At 39.0% G+C, this 24616-nt stretch overlaps 1 long non-coding RNA gene across 2 annotated transcripts in view; it reads left to right on the top strand.

Moving 5' to 3' along the window:
• The window catches only part of LOC149524542 (uncharacterized), a 189563-nt gene that overhangs the window by 124144 nt on the left and 40803 nt on the right, over positions 1 to 24616 (top strand). The window contains exon 6 of one of the 2 annotated variants that reach the window (XR_016349460.1): positions 19345 to 19436. The exons of the other annotated variant lie outside the window; for it this stretch is intronic. This is a non-coding gene — a long non-coding RNA (uncharacterized LOC149524542). The remainder of the gene's footprint in view (positions 1 to 19344; positions 19437 to 24616) is intronic. 2 annotated transcript variants of the gene reach the window in all.

The raw sequence follows: 24616 nt of genomic DNA, 5'->3' as shown, positions 1-24616 counted from the left end.
CAGATTAGATGGGTGAGTTGTTGGATTTCCCCCATCTTTCTCAGTATCCCAGAGCTCGAGTTGCTAGGTTAGGTTGTAAAATTCATATTGTCACAAGTTGGCAGATGCCCAGTGCAGGTACTCAATCAGTAGGGGTTCAGTTCCTGAATAAATGGCATCTATCCCTCATATGAAGGGAGGACAGTGGGCTCCCAGCAACAGTGTTGGACCACTTTTACAGGATGTGCAAAGGGCATCCCTTTCTTGGGCACTACAGACTACAGAAGGAAGGATTATTTAATGAGAGTGTGCCCAGATTTTTATTTTAATTAATAAAGTTGTGCCTTATATAAATCACTTTCCTAGTATCCTGTGTCTTCCAGGGCTGAGTAGGACAAATGTCCCAGATTCCAATATAATTGCAAGTACAGGCAGTCCCCGAGTTACGCGGATCCGACTTATGTCAGATCCGCAGTTACGAACGGGGCCCGTCTCCCTGTCCGCTGCCCGCATGCTCCGCCGCTTTGCTCCGCCGCTTTGCTCCCCGTCCCCCTGGTCTGCAGACCAGGGAGACGGGGAGCAAAACAGAGCAAAGCCGCGGAGCCCGAGGGCAGCAGGACAGCCACAGCGTGTCTAGGCTGTCCCGCTGCCCCCGTGCTCCGCGGCTTTGCTCCGGACGCCTGTTGTACAGCAGCTGGGGCGCTGCCAGTTGGTCCCGTAGCGCCGCTCTGGGCGCTACTGGACCAACCCGGCAGCACCCTAGCTGCTCTGCCCCAGGCGTCCCCAAGTCAGCCGCTGCTGAAACTGACCAGTGGCTGACTACAGGAAGCTCCTGCCCTGGGCTTCCTGGAATCAGCCGCTGATCAGTTTCAGCAGCAGCTGACTTGGGGATGCCTGGGGTTCTTAAGTTGACTCTGTATGTAAGTCAGAAGTGGCGTCCAGATTCAGCCACTGTTGAAACTGATCAGTTTCAGCAGCAGCTGAATCTGGACGCCAGTTCTGACTTACATACAGATTCAACTTAAGAACAAACCTACAGTCCCTATCTTGTACGTAACCCGGGGACTGCCTGTATCCCAATTCATATCAAAAGTTAATTTGTGCTATGTAGTAATAAGCAACAAAATATTGATGTGGGATAAAAGTTGGTGGTGTGAATATGCATGACAATATCACTCACAAGTGTTAAATGGAGTGAGTTAGGCGGGTGATCATAAAAGAGTAAGACTAAAATCTTCATACCATTCTTATGCGCCGTGCACATTGTGTACTTCTTTATATAACTATCTTAAGGATATTTTACAGTGTTTATGGAAATATAAATTGATTAGTTATTATAGCACCTTTTCAGTAAAATCAAGTGTCCAACTGTACACAGCTGAAATACAGGTCAGAGGTATGTGCTAAACACTTTATTACACATCCCTCTAGATTACATCCTGTCCATCACTTTTAGAGACATACACAGAATGTGTGTACATAAGAAAAGCTGAGTTTTTTTTCCATTGTTTGTATCAATTAAACTAAAAATATTATAAACTGATCAATGGCACAATACAAAATGCAAATATGTTAATTATATCAATGTGTATTTGTATTTCTATAGCAGAAGATTAAGCTATTGTAGTGTATATCTTTAACAATAATGGACCATATTTTCTCAATTTCCTTGCTTGTCATTTAAGCTAAAGGTGATTTTCTCTAAATTTGTCAGGTCACTTAACTCTGTGAGCCATTCAGCTGCGTTTAATCCCTGTGCAGATTTCCATTTCCGCAGTATCATCCCTTTAGCAATTGCCTTTGCTCTTAATAGGAATTTCTTTTGTGGTTCATTTAAATTCAAGGGAGTATTCAGGTCACCTAGCACAAATATTTCTGGATCACTAAAAATGTCACTGTCCATAATCATATTCACTCTTTCTTTCTTTCTCTCAAAAGGAATACTATGGGACACTGCCACAACATATGTAGCTTTCCCCCATTTTCTTTCTTACAATTCCAGCAGCTGTCATTTTATGCCATATTTCAGCATCTTATTTGGTGTCCAATATGCCCTGAAAATGACTTTCTGCTGCATAAGTTTGAACATGAAGTCTTGTATGGATTTTTAAACTATTCCACTATATTTTGCCCAATTCCTGATCTCATTATGGTCATTTATAGCCATAGTCTACTCAGTACTTAGCTGTGAAGTATTTAGAAAATACTAAATGGCTAACTATATATTGATACTGGCTGACTAATAATTCACAAAATTTTGTTCAGTGATTTCCTCCCGTTATTTCTAATTATTCATTAATTTCTTCAGGGAATAAATTTTGATCTTCATGTATTTAGAATTAGAAATATTATGATTAAATATGAAATTTAAAATCTGTAATGGTAGGGTTTTTTATTTAACTGTGATCTACATAATGGATCGATACAGCACAAAATTTGTAATTTTTTAGATACATAAATCATCCAGCCAGGAATGAGAACTAGTAATGTATGACTTACATAACAAACAAAGAAAGAATTACAGATTTTACAGTCAAATAATTAATTCAAATATGCTTTCAATGAATATTAGGAATCCAACTAAAATATATTCATGAGTGAATACAAGCAGAGAGAGGGTAAGTTTAGAAGACAGGATACACAAAGAACAAGTTAAAAGTCATTTAGGAAAGTTAGATGTCAGCAGGTCACCAGGTCCTGATGAAATGCATCCCAGGATACTCAAGGAGCTGATAGAGGAAGTATCTGAGCCTTTAGCTATGATTTTTGAAAAATCATGGCAGACAGGGGAGATTCCAGAAGACTGGAAAAGGGCAAATATTGTGCCCATCTATAAAAAGGGGAATAAGAACAACCCAGGAAACTACAGACCGGTCAGTTTAACGTCTGTCCCAGGGAAGATAATGGAGCAGGTAATTAAGGAAATCATATGCAAGCACTTGGAAGGTAATAAAGTGATAGGGAATAGCCAGCATGGGTTTGTGAAGAACAAGTCATGCCAAACTAATCTGATAGCTTTCTTTGATAAGATAACGAGCCTTGTGGATAAGGGAGAAGCGGTGGATGTCATATACCTAGACTTTAGTAAGGCATTTGATACGGTCTCGCATGATATTCTTATTGATAAACTAGGCAAATATAATTTAGATAGGGCCACAATAAGGTGGGTGCATAATTGGCTGGATAACCGTAGTCAGAGAGTTGTTAACGGTTCTAAATCCTGCTGGAAAGGGATAACAAGTGGAGTTTCTCAAGGGTCTGTTTTGGGACCCGTACTGTTCAATATCTTCATCAATGACTTAGATATTGGGATAGAGAGTACGCTTATTAAGTTTGCAGATGATACCAAACTGGGTGGGGTTGCAACTTCTTTGGAGGATAGGGACATAATTCAAAATGACCTTAGCAAGTTAGAGAAATGGTCAGAGGTAAACAGGATGAGGTTTAATAAAGAGAAATGCAAAGTGCTCCACTTAGGAAGGAACAAACAGTTCCATACATACAAGATGGGAAGTGACTGTCTAGGAAGGAGCATGGCGGAAAGGGATCTAGGGGTCATTGTGGACCACAAGTTGAATATGAGTCAACAGTGTGATGCTGTTGCAAAAAAAGCAAATATGATTCTAGGTTGTATCAACAGATATGTAGTAAGCAAAACTCGTGAAGTCATTCTGCCGCTCTACTCTGCACTAGTTAGGCCTCAGCTGGAGTACTGTGTCCAGTTCTGGGTGCCACATTTCAAGAAAGATGTTGAGAAATTGGAAAGGGTACAGAGAAGAGCGACAAGAATGATTAAAGGTCTAGAGAACATGACCTATGAAGCCAGGCTTCATGAACTGGGCTTGTTTAGTTTGGAAAAAAGAAGATTAAGGGGGGACATGATAGCAGTTTTCAAATATCTAAGAGGGTGTCACAAGGAGGAAGAAGAAAATTTGTTCCTCTTGGTTTCTGAGGACAGGACAAGGAGTAATGGGCTTAAAGTGCAGCAGGGGAGGTTTATATTGGACATTAGGAAAAAGTTCCTAACTGTCAGGGTGGTCAAATATTGGAATAAATTGCCAAGGGAGGTGGTAGAATCTCCCTCTCTGGAGATATTTAAGAACAGGTTAGATAGACATCTGTCAGGGATGGCGTAGATGGAGCTTGGTCCTGCCTTGAGGGCGGGGGGCTGGACTCGATGACCTCTTGAGGTCCCTTCCAGTCCTATGATTCCATGATTCTATGATTTGGAATAGTAAGGAAAGAGCTTTTAAAATGGGTTTGAAAAAAATGAACATGAGTTGTTCATGCCCATGGAGTAGTCGTCATATAATTTGGTGAATATATATTTGCTGTATTGATTTAAGTCAATATCATTATTTTCTGTTTTAAAAACTGGGTTCTCTCAGATGGCAACTTACTCATGAAACACTGATCTAAATTTGAGGGGTATTGTAATAGGAAATGTGTGTGTTTCTACTATGTTTTAAAATAAAACACACAAACTTTCTCTTTTCCTGGTGCCTGCTTTAATGAAACAAAAAGGGAAAGTGGTTTTATACTTTCTACCTCCAATCCTGCTTATCCTGGTATTACTTTAGAATGATGTTAAAAATTGTTTTCCCAAAACATATATTCCCTTTCTGCCAATACAGTCAGCATAAAAACATAAAAGCACACATTTTATTCTTATAAAATCTTTCTTGTTATCACAACATCTTTCTGGTTAAGAGGGTCATTTGTTGTTCTCTTTTAAAAGCTACAAACATCAGAGATCACTGCCTATGCAAAGTTTGTAACTTTTCTTTGTTTCAATGAAATCATCTCATCTCCATTTTCAAGAACTGCTAATTACAGTATATTAAATCAAGTCCACTTGGGGATAGGTTTCCTTAATTAATTAATTTAATTAGCAATAAGGCAGACGGAGATGGGGTTATCAGGAGATAATCACACTCTTGGGATGCTGCATTGCAAAGATGAGTCTTATTCCATCCTTGCTTGGTAGAGAGGTAACCACTTTTATGTAGTTTTAAGAAGTGCCACCTGACTCTTCAGTTGAACTTGAAATAAATGAGGTCTTCACATACACCTTTTGAGAGAGCCATCTATACAATTTATTGAGGCACATGACACTACATCACAGATCCACCAACATATTTAACCTTCTAAATACATTTAAGTGACTTGCACAAGGCCACACGGGAATTCAACAATGGATGTAGAAATAGAACATTGATATCTTGATATCAGAGATATCTCTGGGGACATCCTAAGTTCTGAAAGGAACTTGAGCGGTTTATGCTGTTGCCATAAACTTCTCAATGTAACTAAATTTCACATCCATGTTAGCTCACACTAATAAGTTCTGTCTTTTCCTGCAGCTCCCCTTTCCCTCTTTGATATTATTTTTTCACTAGTTTCCCCTTCATCCACTCTCCTGTCTGTTCTGAAAGAGCCACTCTCACTTCCACCACAGTAGCCTTGCTACCATTAGAACATCTTCTTACAACATTATCCAGAGCCAACTGAGCAAACCACCAACTGTGCTTTAATCTGAATCCAGTAATTTAAAAAGCGACATCACCCCAATGAATTGTTAGATTTTTGTCACTTGTCAGGTGCAATCTCCATTTAGCTTCAGTGAAAGAAGGACAGGGGACATTTGATATGGGTTTAATCAGGGTGCAACTTTATCATTAGATGCCTGGGACTAACTGGCAGATAAAATGTACAGTGCAAATAACCCACCCCACACACACTTTATTCTTCCCCTCTAATTAACTGGGGGGAATGTCCCCCTCTCTTTTGTACCCATGTCCCTCCACCAAATCTGTATATAGTGAATCACCTCTCTTGTGGGAGGGGTGAAGTAGGCTATAACGATGGCAGGTTGACTCCATGCTATACCAACCTATTGATATCCCCAACTACTCTGGGCTTACTCAAGTATCAAGCACCTCTCCTCAAGTCCTTTCCTCAAGCTGTTTATCATTACTTAATGCATACTTTTATGGAGTATTTGCACTCCACAAACATCCACTAAACACTTAAATAATGGGTTGTGACATATGGCCTATTACCCATCATGTTCTGTGTGAAAAGGGCCTACCCGAACCTGCTGTGAAGAAAGCAAAAAATGCTAAATGCACCTGGGTCAAAATGGTGATAAGGGAAAAATTCCTTCCCACCCCTTTCCCGTACCACTTAGGCTATGTCTAAACTACATCCCTCTTTTGAAAGAGGGATGTAAATTAGACAGATCGAAATTGCAAATGAAGCCAGAATTTGAATTTCCCGCATTTCGTTTGCATAATGGCGACTGCGTGGTCTATCGAAAAAGGGCTTTTCTAAAGTAAAACTGCCATCTAGATCCGTGATAGAAATGTAGCCGTGTTAGTCTGGGGTAGTTTGATCTGAGGAAGTGGGTCTGGCCCACGAAAGCTCATCATCTAATAAACCATCTTGTTAGTCTTTAAAGTGCTACATTGTCCTGCATTTTGCTTCATCTAGATGTGGTTCTTTTTTTCAAAAAAAAAACCTTTTCTTGAAAGATCCCGTGCTCCTCATTTTTTGAGGTGTTTGGGATCTTTTCAAAAAGGTTTTTTTTTTTTAAGGGGCAGGGGCAGCTAGGATAATTACTATAGCAAACATGGTCAATAGCCTGGTATATTTATTACTTGAGGATGAGTGCTGCTGAGCCTGATCTATCTGAAGGAGAGGGTCCAAGTGCAGGCTGACCTTTTTAAACTTTTCATTCTTGGTGAATCAGCCGCCATGCTGACCTATTTCCCAGCAGTTTTACATCTCCCTTCTTCCCCCCAAGCCATCAAGCTTCGTTCTCCTTTCTTAGCCAGCCAGCCAAATCCCCCCAGATCCCGATGGGAGGGAAGTCATTATGACTTAAAGGATTTTAAAGTAGAGGCTCCTCTTCCTTTAACAATAGTTCTTATTCTCCCCTAGAGTTGGTTAGAAACCTTTTTTACTTATTTGCTCCATTTAACCAAGCAATAAGATGGAAGTGTGTGGCCAGTTACTTCATATCATCAGGAAATTTATTCTTCCTCTAAAAGCACGGTGTTGTGTGTGACTGTCATTAACATTGTTGGGAGATTCAATATTTCCTGTGCCTGAAGAAGAGGCAAGAAAACTGTTTTGGTTTCCCTTTAGAAAAGCTGACATGATTTCTTATTTCACAAAAGGTATTTATATATCTTAGTATCTGAATTCCTTTTTTGAGTTCCCCCTAAACTAACTGAATGTGTGCCCGCAGAAGTGCAGAAAACCAGAAGGTCCTGGGAATGGCACCCAACTACCATGAAATTACAATCTTCAGAGCGTATCAATAACAGGATAGGTCATAATAACTTCTCACTCTAGTTACACTCTTGGTCATGACAATGAGGTGTCAAAAATTTAATGTCTGGTTATATTCTGTGATTAATGTGATTTTGCTTACTCCTTTAACCTTTTTAATATATTGTGTCTTATCCAACCTTCTTGATGAGAGTGTAAATCTTCAAGCAAAGAAGAAGCCATACTGGAAACTGTTTGAACTGGCTTTTTTATATGAAACTATATTTGTTTGTATAGTTCTGCACTAAAGCTGAAAAATATCTTCTTGTTGTTGATAGAGAATTAGATTGAGAGAGCAACCCCCAGTTCAGTTTTCTCCTATTACACATTATTTTACAGTCTTCTAAATAATCTCTGAATGATTTACAGATCTTTCAAATTGTCCAAACTGTATTTTCTTTTGAAATACACTATCATTTCAGTACTTGATTCTGAAACTCCTTATTGTTATTAATAAAGGTTTTATTGTGTAGTCCCATTGTACTCAGTGGATCTCTTCTTGCAAATTTGCATGAGTGTATGGTTACGAAAGGTGTTAGGTGCCACTGTTTCATATATTTGTCAATATTTTTTCTTAAAAATGGAGCAAGTTTTGACTTTTGGCAAGATATGCTGTGGTGTTGAGAGTTTCCCTCAACCCTGCATAATCCCAAAGGCAATTGGAGAGAGAATTCTGTGTGATCAGCCACAGGTTTATTTCCTTTGGGCTCTGATTCAAGTCAGTTATTCAGGCAGATTTCCTCTCTGGGGACTGGCCAAGGATTTGGAAGCAAGTCTCCTGGAGGAATAGGCTACCATGTATGGCAGGGCCACTATACATGCGGCCCATGGCCAGTTTGTTTGTAGCCCATGGTTCAGTTTGGGTTTATGTGGGGCTCAACACGCGGCCCCCGGGTGGAAGCCAAAACAAAAAAGTAGTCAAAATAATGGTCTTCTGTTGGTCTGCGTTTTAATAGTTAAATTTCTGTACTGTCATTGCTCATTAAAAGGGCTGTTATATGGGTAGAAATCGTGTAAATATTGTGTTTTATTAATATCAGCAGACTGACTTAAATGGGGTCCATGTGTTGTGTAGTCTTCCCTTCATCTTTGTATTCATGCCCGTCAATGTGAAGGAAGATATTTGCATATATATATTTGCAAGTATGTATGTGTATGTGTATGTATATATATATATATATATATATGTATATATACAACCACACCTAAGTTGCTCCCCTTGGCATGTGCTGTGAGTATCATTGTGGCTCCCGGGGCTTCCAAGTTGAGTAGTCCTGGCATACGATTTCACTATCTTGTTCAGGATTGGTATTTATGTGTAAATAAAGTAAATTACATACCAAGTGTTTCTAGACTCATTGTTGCTATCTTAATTTCTTTGAGAAGCTAACCTAAAAGGCCTCTGACATGTGCTACCCCTTGGCACAAAGGCATCATTGTGCCCACTTTAGATGGCAATGTTTCATGGTGAAAAAATTCATCTGTGACAAAGCAACACTTTTAGGGGAAGTAGGATCATCAGAGGCACCAGTGTAAGTCCCATACCTTATGCAAAGTGAGTAGTTTAGTCAATTGTGCATTAGTTGACACCTAATTTGCTGAATAGTACTAACTCTACATTCCTAGACTCCTATATTGTAGGATATGATTTGATTTAGAGCTCAAAGACACCAGCTACTAGGGTTCTAGACCCTATTCTTGATACAATTTGCAGACAATGCTGGATTGACCAGTTATAAGCACTATGGATATGACTACACTAGCTCGTTAGTTCAAGCTAGGTAGGCAAATGAGGGTACATTCCACGAGGAGTACCAGTAGTTCGAATTAGAGATCCTAATTCGAACTACCTACTCCGTGCCAAGTGTAGCCGCGGGCACAGATATTTAAATCCCGGGCTTCATTTGCAACTCCGGTTGCCCTCATTTGCCTACCTAACTCGAACTAACTAGCTAATGTAGACATACCCTATGATGACTGTTCACAGCTCACATGTGCTGTGAAAAGTATGCTACATCAATAAGCAACCACAAAGCATGTGTCCATTTCCTGAAAACCCATATCCTTGGTGCTGAAGCCCATATATGCTGGCTACAATCAGCAGTGTGTTCACAGACCCATGCAACAATCATAGCAGCTCCATCTGACTGGAAAGGCAGGATATTCCAAAGAATTGCCCATAAGAGAGATGCTGAAGTTATCAAATAACACCCATTCAGGAAACAGTTTTTAATGATTTCCCTTATTAGACATCAGACCGTATCTACAGCTAGTATATGTGTTACTCAACTCACTTCAGTGGATCTGGGCTCATTATCACTAGCTGAGAATATTCCCATTCAGTTGCATATCACAAAGCTCACCAGGAATCCATCTCAATTGTTTGTGTGTGTGCATTTTGCGTGTCTGCGTATAGTTTTCCATAGTGACAGTACAAGATATTGTTGAATACGGTTGGATTTCTTTCCAGCTGGTGTCACAAGGCATATTGTCTAAGCATCATATCTGCTGATATACGTAGAAGGCAAGTGTTTGAAAATCGTGATGGTGCACTCAGTGCATCACTATTAAAAGTTGGCACTAGTGGGCAGATTCATATGCTTCTGGTTTCACAAAACTATTTTCTTCCAAGGTTTCCTAATTATAAAGATACAAGTAACAGGCAAATGGTGCATACTGGACAGGCAGCAAATTGAGGCTTACAAGGTGACTAAAGATTTGGACAGTGCTTTTGGCCCATTCTTAGTGTACATCTCCACAGAAAGGCTAAAGTCAAATTAAGCTATACAACTTCAGCTATGTCAATTGCGTTGCTTAAGTTGAAATAGCTTAAGTAGGCTTTTGGTGCTGTCCACACAGCGGTAAGTCGAAGGAAGAAAACTCTTCCTTTGACATCTCTTACTCCTCATAAAATTAGAGTTACCATAAATCGGAGAAAAGTCCTCCAGCTTGAGATTATTTCAAAATAAAGGCTTGTATTGTAGACATGCCCTATGTTATTTCAGAATAACTTCAGTTATTTTGAAATAACACTGCTGTGTGGACATACCTTTAGTCTGGATTACACTTCTGTGTTTTAAATTTAAGTACTTGCTTTAATCCATTGACTTCAGAATTTCTCCTGGGCTTCAGTTTAAGAACAGTCTTTTATTCTTCTTAATTGGTGCCCTGGAGTGTTGAGATTCTTATTCCTATTACAAATCAAACATTGTGTATATTCTAACATGAGATGAGAGCCAGTACAGTTAAGCCTGTACTTCAGAATAGGAAAGTTGTATAATTTTATTAAAAGTGGATGTGTGTGCGTGTGTGGATGTGTGTGTTTGTGTGTGTGTGTATGTGTGAGCTCATGTTGGCAATGGGTGCTAAGTATTCCAAAGCAAAAACGTATTTTGTCACTTTAGTTTAGATATTTCATAATGTTTAAATTATTTCTTTTCCCCCCTGAACTGCTCCCTCCATTCTATATGAAGTTTTTCTGGTTCTGAGTGTTTCCCTCCATAATTCTTTTCACTACAGCAATCAAACATTAGGTAGACTAATAATTCACAAGGCCTGTTTTTGTTTCAGGCATTAATTCTGTCATCTTTGGTACCATTCCACTCTTTTAACAAGCCTATCTATCTATTTGAATATTAATTCATTCTGTAAAATTAACACATTAAAAGTCTACATCAATCATATTGAAAAAATGAAATAACATTCATTTTATGCCGGTTTATAAAGAAAAATGTCTTTCCAAAAAAGGAAAATTACATTTTCATAGAGCCAAAAGTCTAAATTAAAATGAATTACCAGGGCAGTTGAGAGAGTTACTAAAACAAAATTTCAGGAAGCAAATAATTCCTTTACAATATAATGCCAATTCTGTGTAATCGTCCAAAAGTATTTTTGTAGATGCTATTTACTTATACAACCTGTAAGATAAACCAATGAATGCAAGTTTCTTGAAGAGCGGAGGCACCTAAAACATAAGTTTTGGACAATAATTTCCAAATAATGCAATGTTTATTGTAGTTAACCATTTTTCTCATGAAAATACTTTAAGTACTTCTGTCAGGTAATACAGAATTCTTAAAAGAAGCACTGTAAACATGGTAGGAACAAACATAAACCTAAGTCAGCTTCTTACCTTGATTCATCTGTTGATCTCCAAATCACTTGTAAAGCCCATCTGTTCTCTGTCTTCTCTTAACAAAGAGATGAGTGGCTGGCTGGCGATAGCAGGACATGTGTGAGAGAAAGACCCTGAATTATTGCTGTAATTTTATATTTGTATATGGATGAATTTGCAGGTTTCACTAATAATGCAGAGATAACTTTTTGGCTGTGCAAGGTAACAGTCTTGAACCAGACAGTAGCCTGGCGTTTTGTATTAATTTCAAGCAATAGTCAGCAGAGAGCTAATTAGCTAATCCTATTTAAGCACAAATTCTTAAAGAGGGACCGGGTTACTAAAAGATTAGGAAAGGGGACTAGTTAAGGTAGAGTTTTCTGGGGACTTTACCATACACTACAAAGAAGCATAGAAGGGCATGTGGTGAGAGAGCTTTCACATCCATATCTTGGGTAAGTTAAAGGTCAAATGAATGGCTGTTGCTTAATAAATCCTAAGTCTACTAAGACTCTGCAGGGAACAGAACTAGGGTTTGTTAGTAAAAGATATTCAGACTAATAGAGAGGAGTTTTGCCTAGTTTTTCCACATTATTCACCTCACCGTTCCCAATATGAACCTATAACTGTACAGAGAGTTGATAGTGTTCCAAACTGAGTCTCAAACAAGCTCATTTTTTTCTTGTCTTTTTTAATACCTTAGTCTGGCCACGCCGCACATATATTTTTTTTTAAAATGAAATAAACTAACAAGTAGCTATGTGAGTAGATGAAATAATGCTGTATAACCACCTAAATCCTGAAGTCTTTACTTAGGATTTGATTGTTATTTAAAGATGGCCTGTAGTAAAGAGGAGTATAGAGCTGAATTGTGCCCTAGGAGGCCTATATCCTTCTTGAGTAGTGGTTATGTATCTGCTAGTGCATCTCTTTGGGATGCTGATTACTTCCCCTTCAGTATAGCCAGCCAGCTCTGCTTAAACTAGGAGTGAGCAATAATTTTGACAGCGTGGGGGCTTCACTAATTTTGGTATGTGCTCAGGGGCCTGTTTCACCCCCAGAAGGGGGAGGACATTGGCAGAAAGGGAGGGGCTAGAGACAAACCTCCCCTGCAAAGTTGTGTGGGTCAGAGGCTTTAAAGTGAAAACACAGCAAAGGGTTCCCAGTGCTGCCACTATCATGTTGTCTGGCAGCTGCCTGGGATTGCTGCTGATACTTAAAAGGCTCCCAGGTCCAGCCTTTGCTGGGGTAGTGCTTTGAGCCATTTAAATAGAATCCTGCTGTGTGAGCCACCACCTGGAAATTCAGGAGCACATGAAGCAGGATATAAATACAAAGCAGCTAGATGCAGTCCATTGGCTGGATCAAAGTATTAAATCTGGCCCCTTGACTGCATCTTTCTCAGCCCTAACTTAAACCCTAGCCTTGCTGCTTTCTAGCCCCACCTTCACATCTCTTCAACAGGGTCTTTTGGAGAACCCTGAAGAAGAATAGGAGACGTCTGTGTTCTCATCAGCACAGACATTGGAATTTTGCCTAACACAAGGAATGGAGAGACTCCAAATGCTCCATATACACTAAGGATGTTAAATATCAATTAATTGAATAGTCGATTAACTTCATGAATCGTGAACATAAGAACGGCCATACTTGCTCCAGCCAAAGGCCCATCTAGCTCAGTATCCTGTCTGCTAAGAGCAGCCAAGGACAGATGCCCCAAAGGGAGTGAACAAAACAGGTTACTTGAGTATTTGATAGACCCCAGGGGTGGGGCCGGCAGCCAGTGCACTCTGGCCCCTCTCCCAAGGAGCCCGTTCCCACTCTGTGCTGCTGCCTCTGTGTCAGAGGCAGCAGTGTGGGGTGCTAGGCTGTAACTGTCTGTTGCCCCGTGTTGCTGCCTCTTATACAAAGCAGCATGGAGTGGCAGGGGGATCCTTGAAAGAGGGACTGGACTGCACTGGCTGCTGGCTCCACCCCCAGGGACTATAGAATAGTTGAGTGATGGATAAGAATTCATGAGGTTAATTACATATTCAATTAACCGATATTTAACATCCTTAGTCTCTCCATTTCCTTGTGTTAGGGAAAGTTCTGATGTCTGTTCTCATGAGAACACAGACTGCTGTGTGATTCAGAGGCAGCAGTGTAGGGTGGCAGCAGCCCCTGTTCAGGTGGTGGGGTGGGTCTGAGCTCTTGGACCTGGTGCAAGCCAGGACTGAGCTGGGCTGCCTACTCATGTGGCTACTAATTCACTTCAAATGCAGATACACAGCAGGGATAGGACCCGGACCTGGCAGAATCTGGGATTGAGCTGGTCTGCTGGCCAGCATGCTAAAAAATTTACTGGGAACATGCAGGGCAGGGGAAGGTGTGTAGTCTATATAGCATTAATCGATAAGCTTTTGCTTATTGGTTAATTGGTTAATTGACTATACTATTACAACCCTAATACATACCACTCAGCACCCATTTAGGAACAGGAAGAAATCGTTTTTCACTTAATTGTTTGAAGTATTGAGTAAAATGTATGTATGGACTGCAAGATTTGGCAGAGGAAAACATACTTTGCAGAAAAATAACAGGTTTACACTTACAAAAAAAGTGTGTGTATTACATTCATCTTAAGTCATAGATCTACGTCAGTAATGTAAGGTCCTGCTGTCATCTTGTGGGGAATCTATTTTAAGCTTAGACATTACCCATCCCCTGCCACTCTCCAAAAATCATTTAGTACTAAAAACATCTGTATGAAACAGGACCTTCAGTCTATATAATGTTCTCTGTACCAGCCATAAAGTATCTAATTTGCATACCATATTGTTCACAAAAACAAATTAACATTAAGAATGATTATGTCTTAGGAAGATGAAAACACATTTTTTTGCAGTTCAGTGTTAGTTTCAATAAGCATCTGGAAGGTTGGCAGCTTATCTGAAGGGTCTGAAATGTCAGAGTGAAATCTAGTAAGAAGACATTTTTCTTGAGAAAAGCTTAGTCTAGTGGCTAAAGTGTGAACTAGAACCTCAGGAAACCAGGGTCCCTTCACTTCCGTACTGCAGATTTCCTGTGGAACTTTGGGCAAGTAAAACTATAAGGTGCTCAGATACTAAACTAAGGCCATGTGTACTTAAGAATGAAATGTACTTCTATCTTTCTGACTGCTCAATGAGAAACACAAGTTTGAAAGCCTTATTTCAAACCTCAAGGCTTCTGTTCAAGTTTAGCTTGAGTTTTGGCCCAAGTGTGGGGGTTTCTTAACTTTTTTTTCCTCTACATTTTGTCAAGTCTTTAATTATGATGTAAGGTGGAGAATTCACAGTAGAAACAGCGGATGGTGACAGAGGCTACTTTATTTGTTGGGAGATCTAATCTTGGAAAACTAGCAGAGTTAGTGAAAACCAGTTAGATATCTCTTACAATGAGATATTGTAGGAGTATGGAGGGCAACTTGTGATTTTAGGCTACATGCACTTCAGGTTGTTATGAGACATTTCCACCAGAGTCCTAAATAATCACTTTTGGCAGGTAAAACCTCCTTTAAGCACAAGAGTTAGACAAGACACCTCAACCAATTTAATAATAGAATAGGATTTTGATAATCCCCAAGAAAATGTGACATTGAGCACTAGAAACATAGTCCCAATCATATTAATGCACCCAAAAGTATCTTCTGCAGTCACTCATGGCAATCATTTGGTGGCATTGCAAGGAAACTGAAGTAATTAAACAGAGCAACCCTGTTTATTGAATTGTAACAATGAATATTTAGTATAGTGAAAGCTATAACAAAGGCTGAATAAGTACTTTTGTTGCAACCCACAACCCTGTCCTGGGTCACTCTCTTGGGTCACTCATAACTTTCTGTAACTTTTACTGCCAGGCTGATATGTTTACGGCTTTGTTGTCAACCTGCAGATGATTATTTATAAAGCTACAGCAAAAATGATTCAGATATATTCCTTTAAATGTGGAAGATGTAAATAAAAATGTAATAAAATTAAAATAAGAGAATCCCACTATTTACCCCAATATAATTAGAGACATGTAAACATCAGGGCTTATCCATTTTTAACTTCACACATCTCATTCATACAAATATAGCTCTGAATATTGTGGTGGTAATTTGGTTTGTTTGGTGCTTGCTAAATTATTTCAGTTTAAAAATTAATCCACATAATCTGTCCTCTTCAGATTGACATTTTAGCCCTATTAGCCAATATTTTAAGTAGAGGAAGACTGTGTAGATGATGCTTGAATGTGTGTGTGTCAAACTTTTTCAGAAAGCTATGTGTGCTTGTAAATAGCAGTTTAAAATAAGATCTTTTAAAATAAGGGCCTGATAGAACCCCCAATAAATCAATGATTTCATCATAGACTTGAATGGGAGCAGGATATGGTCCCTTTCTGGACAGGCTGCTGTGGGGCTTATTCATTCCACAGGAGATTTGCCTCGTTCTCTGAACAATAAGGACTCTGTTTGTTCCCATTATCAATGAAAGCAGTGGGAGCAGGATCATCCCTAAGATTTACAGTATCCCTTTTGGGAAGATAAATATTTACCCCAAGTTTTGTACCTATAATTTTAACTTTGTCTCGGATATATTCCTCTTTGGGACTATATACCCACCATATGTTCTCCTATTGTCTCAATTATTTTGCACCACTTGTGACTTACAAGAAACGCTAACAGTATGTAAGCAATTCCATTGTTCAAATAGCAGAATGTATGAGATGCTGCTTACAGTCTTAAAAAAACCTATAATTTGCTTTATTTTATGCTAATAAGAGTGGCTGTCATTACTTACCATTTTAATCAATATAAGTATTTCGGGTAATTGCATGTTTTCAATGCTGTCATATTCTCTTAGAGAAAAGATACTAATTCATAAATATTCAGACTTTTGAATTCATTTCCATCATAAAAGCCTCAATGTCTATGGTATTCACAGTGAAAGTAATATAATTATAGATATTACTTTCAAAATGTAAATGCCAGAAATATTTATTAGGACTATGTTTATGGTATCAAAGCAATTTTCCCCCTTTACAATCTTTCTCCTTACAACTAAAATTTGAAATTTGGCTAACTATAAAGTGATTTAGTAAATTATCTATCTATCTATCTATCTATCTATCTATCTATCTATCTATCTATCTATCTATCTATCTATCTATCTATCTATCTATCTTTTCACTGATGCTTCCAGTTATGTGGACACAGACACTATGTAGTTAAATGAGGCAGCAGCAATTTTATTTAATAAACATTTGGGACAACCACCACCACTCTCTTGTACCCAACTGGGTTGTTCTAGTGTCCTCACTAACCTTACTGTTTTATAAATGTAAGAGTGATTGTGAAGGCTTTGTCCCCACTACAGCCTCACACTTGACAAAAGATCCTGACTGGAAGCTAGAGGCCTGACTCTCTCCCATCTTCCACCAATGCTGGAAGTGAAATAAAGGGAGCTACAGACTTTGCACACACCCCTCACCATGAATGGCCATATGATACTGTGCCTAAGGCCAATACCTAAACAAACCTACCAGCTTTTAGTACCCTAAGTTGGACCCTTTTTAACTTACTATCTTCATGGGAACCCTTCAAAGCTTCAACCATTCTAATTTTAAACCCTCTATAACTAGACCTCCCGAATATCAAACTGAAGGTTGAAGACCCCACATAACATTTTGCCAATTTCATGATCTCTCTCTTTATATATATTCCTGTGGGACAAGAATAATGCCTGCCTCCTTCCTCCCTTTCTGTTCCCTTCCCCCCAGCAGCCAGGAGGAGAGAGCCAGGGCTGGCATACTGTGGCTGTGACCCGTCCTCACACCCAGCGGCTTGGGGAAGAGATCCAGTCCTGGTGCTGCCTCAGCCCAGCCCCCTCTTCCTGGCAGTTGCGGGGAGAGAGACAGGACTGGTGTGCCATGCATCAGCCTGCCCCCTGCTCCCTTCCAGGTGGCTGAGGGGAGAGAGCTGGGGCTGGCCTGACATGGGCCAGGTGTCTGGGGAGGGGGAGGTGGCAGGCCAGGGTTGCCACATCTTGGGTCAGCCTGGCTCTCCTTGGTGGCTGGGGAGAGAGTTCAGACTGCCTACCCAGTGAGCAGGGCCACAGCCCCTTAGTGAGAAAAGAAAACTTTCAGACTCCCAAATTGGTGATCAATTTACTCTACAGTGGCATCACCAGAGGTCCAGCAACTAGATTAATGGAGAGATGGAAGGGAATGAAATGGAATCCACAGTGGCTTCCCAGCCCTAGTAGCAAACTATATTGAGTATCCTCTCTTTCTCTACCACCACATCCAGTCTTAGAATCACCCCATCACCCAATGTGAACAGCTGTGGTTGGGATAATCCTCAGCTGAAGCATATTCCTTACTACTTTTCCTTTTCATGGTATGATACATGAGGAAACGGTGTACGAGAATATTAAAAATAGCACCCATGAAAGGGAAAGGAAAAGGAGGCAATCCATGGAATTCTGCCTCATCTACTCTTGTCTGAGATCTCCATTGCTTTCTTTCAGCTCTTTCATGAGACAGAATTCCCAGTCCAGATAGTAGTGTATTTTAAATGTCTGTAAATAGAAAAGGCTACCAACAAGCCTGGCCAGTTTACTAAAGAAACGTAACTTCCCAGATTCCTTGTCATGTCTCTAAATAAACCTGGAAGCTCTGAATCTCATTTATTCTAATCCACCTTTACACCGCTTATACCAGGGCTACTCAACATTCAGCCCATGGGCCACATTCAGCTTGCAGCTGCTTTGTTTGCGGCCCATGGGTGGGAGCCAAAACAAAAAAGTAGTCAATATAATGGTCTTCTGTTGCTATGTATTTTAGTAGTTACATTCCTGGACTGTCATTGCTCATTTAAAGTGTTGTCATGTGGGTGGAAATCGGGTAAATATTGCATTTTAATTAATATCAGCAGAACTGACTTAAATGGGGCCTGCGTGTTGTGTAGTCTTGCCTTAATCTTTATATTCATGCCCATCAGTATGAAAGAAGCTATTTGCATATATTTGCATATATATTTGCATGTATATGCAACCACACTTAAGTTGCAGCCCTCGGCATGTGCTGTGAGTATCATCGTGGCCCCCGGGTTTTCCAAAGTTGAGTAGCCCTGGCTTATCCACTCACACTCACTTAGACCAGAATAAATGGGCCAAAGTGTAAATGGAACTACGTTCAAAAAGTAACAATTATAGGAGTTCCTTCTTTCCTGGTTTTAACTACAAGATTTTTCCAAGATTTTTTTTGAGTGGGTGGGGAAGGGAAAAGCATTCAAACAAAATATTTGGACTTCATCAAAAGAAAAAATATTTGCAGCTATGAAGTTAAGGAGTCTCTTAGTATTACATTTGTTTCAGATCATAAAAGCCAATTAATAGGTGTTCATGCTACCCATTCTTCTGGGAACAGAATCTCCGAGTCCATTAGGTTTACATCAGGTATAACTATGTGCATGAATCTTATTTCTAACATCAGCACTCTATATAAAAGTTTTGTCAAAACCAGAATCTAAGGATCTTTTAATCTAAGAACCTTTAAACTTCAAGATAAATTAGGGCATTTTAGAGTAAAGTCTTCAGATTCAAATTCTTCCCTACAGTTTGAGATCTAGTTTGAATTGGGTTTATTTGGTGGGGGGAGGGGGGGGGTTACATTGCAACCACAATTTCATAGAAACATCTCATTATTAGATTTGGGCCCAGAATTGTAGAAAATTTAACAGCTTATCTCAAAAAGATTACCTAACAGTTCTGCCATTTTGGACAGACACTGTTTAAGAGTGGTTTAATCCTAACATAATATTTGATTTGGACTTGAGCTCTTATTGAGTTGGAATTTCAATACAACTTCTTTGTCTGTATTTACTTTATTTTTCCATCTGCCCAACTTAGATATTTAAAACATATACAGAAGTCTTCCGATAATCCGGAACCTATGGGACCTAGGTGGTGTTGGATTATCAGATATGCTGGACTATCAGGAGGTACTATAAACTGGTTATATATATATACTGTATATATACTGTATATAAAGTATTCTTAACCCTTTTTATTGTAAATACAGTATACAGTATACTATAACGTTTTAGTTTTTTTAAACCCTTTTTACCCTTTTTGCTCAGTTCAGCTGCTGCCGCTGTTACCTTGTGACTCATTTTCTTCCAAAGCTCACTCACTAGGCTCTTGCCATTTTGATGCCGGACTATCAGGAGTGCTAGACTATTGGATGCCGGACTATTGGAGTTTTACTGTATTGCCAATTCCATACTTGGCCTCTGCAAGTGTCAGCAAAATACTTTCTGCCACAGTGGAATTTAGGAAAAAAATTACTTTTCTCAAAATAATTCCAGTTACATACATATTTGAACACAACTAGAAAAATTCCTGAAGATTAAAATTTGACAAGGACAAGAGATTTGAGTACCTTTTCTGATTTATGGGGAGGAAAATATAGACAGTTGAAAGATCAGTGAAAATAAGGTTGTGTTTGTATCTGGTAAGATTTTTAGAGAAGCTAAAAGTCCCAATCACTTTAGTGATGTCACTTATTCTGTTAGCTGGATGCTTAGGCAGGGCCACAAGCAGCTGCTAAGATAGCATGTGAGGAATCATAGAATCATTGAACACTAGAACTGGAAGGGACCTCAAGAGGTCATCGAGTACAGTCCCCTTCCCTCATGGTAGGACCAAGAACCATCTAGACCATCTCTGATAGATGTCTATCTAACCCGCTCTTAAATATCTCTAAGGGTGGAGATTCCACAACCTCCATAGGCAATTTATTCCAGTGTTTAACCACCCTAACAGTTAGGAAGTTTTTCCTAATGTCCAATCAAAACCTCCCTTGCTGCAGCTTAAACCCATTGCTTCTTGTCCTATCCTCAGAGGCCAAGGAGAACAATGTATCTCTTTCTTCTTTGTGACACCCTTTTAGATACTTGAAAACCACTATCTTGTCCCCTCTCAGTCTTTTCCTTTCCAAACTAAACAAGCCCAATTCTTTCATAGTTCATGGTCTGTAGACCTTTAATCATTCTTATTGCTCTTCTCTGGACCCTCTCCAATTTCTCCACATCTTTCTTGAAATGTGGTGCCCTGAACTGCACAAAATACTCCAATTAAGGACTAATCAGTGCAGAGTAGAGTGTATGTTATAAATAAATCCAGATACTGATCACCACTATGGAAATGTGAGAGAAATCTCTGGATCTATGAATAACCTTAAGGAAGGAAACATGAAGGAGGACTTACACAATGAAGAGTTGGGAGTGAAGGACTACAGCTAAACAAGGAAGATGTGTAGAAGGTAACAACTGGAAAGCTCATTTAAATGAGCTCTTCACTGCTTTGTCAGCTTCACTGTTGTTGTTGTTGTTGTTGTTGTTTTTTCCACCCCAAATTGTTATGATGAGGTATTCTCACAGTGTGACCATATAGGTCATCCTCCCACAGAGCCATAGTATGCTGCTTTTCAGTCCTGAAAAAGTCTGAGTTGGAAAGACATGGATATTTACTTCTGAATATAGTTCTAAGGGTGTTATTTTTACTCCAGAATTTCAGTTCTCAGAAGGGACAAAAAGTATTTTAAGTAAAACTAGGGGGCCTCACCCTGTTCACTACACTCGCCAACCCTTCCTTCTCCCTGGCTGTGAAAGTGGCCAGAGAGCTTGATGACATCGTTCTGTCGCTTGGCAGGACAAAAACTTTTTATATATATAGAGAGAGATAAAAATAAAGTATAATAATAATAATAAAAAAAAACCTTTGTGAAGGAAAAGGTCCATTTAAAGTGTTTTTAAATGTTAATCTTTAAGACAGTGAAATACTGTTTAGTATTGTATGTAGCACAGATAGTCTTAAACTGTTCAGAATGACTAATGAATGTGATAACCAAGCTATCACTTTTGCATTGAATTTGACATAAGCCTTTTTTCCCCTACCCAAATTCCACAATGGCACCATATTTGATTTGAATATTCATATGCTGCACTCTAAAATTATTAATTTAAATATAAATTTTCTTCATTTGATATCCTAAGAGGATTCACAGTGGGAAATGATGGGATATGAAACATAATGAGCAGCATCAGGCTGATAAATTATGTAAGACGACATACAAAAGAAAACCCCACATAAATCAGATCTCTCTGCATGTGGTTTTAATGCCACATTTTCCCATATGAGACAGAAAATAGGTATGCTTTTAGCTAATCTTGAGTATATGTACATAATATGAAAATATTAGATAAACTGTTTCTTATCTGTCTTTGGTTAGATGGCACAGAAGATGCTAATTATGCTTCATACTAGTACATAAAAAAGTGTTTGGGATTAGTAGTCTGATGAAAGCAGAATGCAGGGAAGGGATAGTCTGATGTGTCTTAAGATAGTAAAGCTTGGTAAAACAGATGAGAGAAGGCTGGCATGCTTGAGGGCAGAAAGACAGTTGTAATCTGTGCTTTTCAATATGCAGGAGATGCAGTGTAGTGATTAAGGTATGTGTCTGGGTGGAAAAATAGAAGATATGTCCTGTAAGGTAATTTAACTTGTTTTCATGACTTTTTGTTGGGTATGTTATGTGTATAGCAAACTGTGATGAGCTCTGTATCTCCCCCTATGTGAGTCCTAATGTGGGTCTGCCAGGCCAACTAACATACCAGGCCACATGTGGAGGGAGGACCAGACTTAACTGATCATGAAGTCCAGCAAGACAGGAGCAAACTGGTTAGCATAAAGAAAAGCAGTCTGAAGCAGAAAGGGGCTAAAGAGAGAAAGTCTGCCGTCACTTTCTTTGATTAATGAGGAGATCTGTGGGGGAAATAAGTTCTGGTCTTCTAGATTGGCTAGCAAAAGACTGAGAAGAAATGAGGGGCTGCAGAAGAAGAAAACACTGCAGGGCCCTGCACGAGGGCTTGGAAGAAGACCTGGATTAAAAGGCAAAGGAGAAATAGAGTGGCATGCAGGAGAGAGGTTCTATTCTTGGACTGTCTCCCTTCAGGGAAACAGGGAGACTCCTGAAACAGGCCTGGGTGTTGAGAGGCTTTGGAAAAGAAGTCCTGATGGTTAGTGGCCCAGGAGGAGCCAGGCACTTTGGGAAGCAGCCATCTGTGATAAATTGAGAAGGAACCTTGCAGAAAAGCAGAGTGGGGCAAAAAGTTTGCAAAGAAGAAAAAGAGATTTTATTCTTTTGATTTGGCACTAAACTAGATGAGAGTCGACTGGAGGACTCAGCCATGGCAAAACTCAGCAAGATTCAGACAGCCAATAGTAGGTGCTGGAGGGTAGGATCCCTTATGGCACACCACATAGACAAAAAGGACTACTATGCATGGTGAATACAATACTTTTTACCAATATAACTGTAGAATGTTAAGTAACCTTATGATTTAGGATAACTATTTAGGATATTTAACATACTTATTAGTCAAGTCAATAGTATAACTTTGCAAGGTAGGCTACATAGACAATACAGACAATCTATATACATGCACTGTGATAAAATTGTAAATAGTCACTTTGCATCAACTGACAAGTTAGTGGTCTGAATGTAACTGAAAGTGATTAGGCTAATAATCCACACATATTTTGCAAACTTTAAAATGTAATCAGGATAAAAAAGAAAACAATTATCATCTAGCCCCTTAACTCTTTGGAAATAGTTGATACGCAAATTTGTTCTTTGTAGTTTCTAGAGTTTCCCGGGGAAACAACTTAGGAAGATATGTAGAGATCTGTCATAAGTTGCATTGTGAGTGTGGTTGATGACTGCATTTGTAGGGAAAAAATCACCCTAAAAGTAGTGTGCTTTCTCTAAAGTGGTAATACACATAGTAATTCTTTTTCATTTTAAAATTGATTCTGCACCCCTGCTATATGACAGCAGTCATTTCTCAATGCAGCTAGCCCTCTTAACCTTATTGTTGCATTTGAAGGATAACAGTAAGTCCCTATCAGACTAAAATTGATTAGTGGGTAGTAGTCTAGATATAACGTGTGCTGCACTTGAAACAGCAATCTTTAGTCATTATTATACATGAGAGTTCGAACAATATTTGTATTAAGAAATTGTATTTATTTTGTAACTCAAAATGTATTGATTAAGGTCTCCATCCAGCAAATGGATGCACATAGATGTACTGCTGCTGACATAAATTCCTTTGCAGGCTGTCTAAGAGTCTCATTTTACATTTGAAATCACATTGCTAATATTTCTAGGTTAAAAAAACTCAACCATTTCAGATGCAATTAACTCAAATAATTATGATGTGTAAATAATCAGCTGTTAAACATACTAGGCCCAGTTATGCTTCCATGTAAACAAATAGCAACAACATCATTAAAATGTTACACTCAATGACACTAAGGCTAAGGAGGCAAGAGAGATGAGAGCAGATCTAATTTTTTGTTTCCTCAAACCTGGGGCCCCTGCATGGGCCCTGTGAAGCATTCTCTCCCTCTCACAGCCCTGCCTTAGAGCTAGCATAGCCAACTCCAGACTCTCTGCCTAGGGAAACAAATCTGGCTGACTTTTTTTTTTTTCAGAAATGTTGGTTTGTCAAAATTATCTGCAGGTTAGAGTCAGTTTGAACAGATTTCCGATTTCCAAAACAAAACAAAAAGGTTGCAGGGGGGGGAGGGATTTTTTGAAATTGTCCAATTTCACAAGTTCTATTTTTTATTTTTGTTATTCATTTTGAATTTAACAAAGTATAAAATAGAAGAAACTGAAATAAAATGTTTCAAAATTATTGAAACAATCTGATTTTCCCCAGATTATTATTGTTCACAAGAATTTGAGATTTGTAACTGTTTTAATTCAGGATGGATTTTTTTTCTCCCAAATCTCAAATTCTCATGGGAGAATGAAGTTGGATAGCAAACTATTTTCTTGAGACTTCTCAGTTGCCTGTTCGAAGAAGTCTAACCCGTCCTCTAATTCCAATATCTCACAGGGAATTTAAGAAGGGTCAAGGTCTGGCTCTTTCATTTTCTAGCTAGAGAGAAAATTTCAGATTTATATCCAATGTATAGGAGAGTCCCAAAAGATAAACATACTTTAACATGATTCGGTTCCTTCCCTTTGTCTACCAATATGCAATGTTTAAACTTCATCAATTTCTGCCTTTAAGTTTGTGTGGAGCTATAATTCATGAATATGTATTTA

This window comes from Pelodiscus sinensis, chromosome 4, assembly GCF_052426305.1.
Source record: "Pelodiscus sinensis isolate ZL-2025 chromosome 4, ASM5242630v1, whole genome shotgun sequence".
In the NCBI taxonomy this organism is placed as follows: Eukaryota; Metazoa; Chordata; order Testudines; family Trionychidae; genus Pelodiscus; species Pelodiscus sinensis.
Note: the sequence above shows the minus strand (reverse complement) of the source record. Positions and strands in the feature narration are given on the sequence as shown.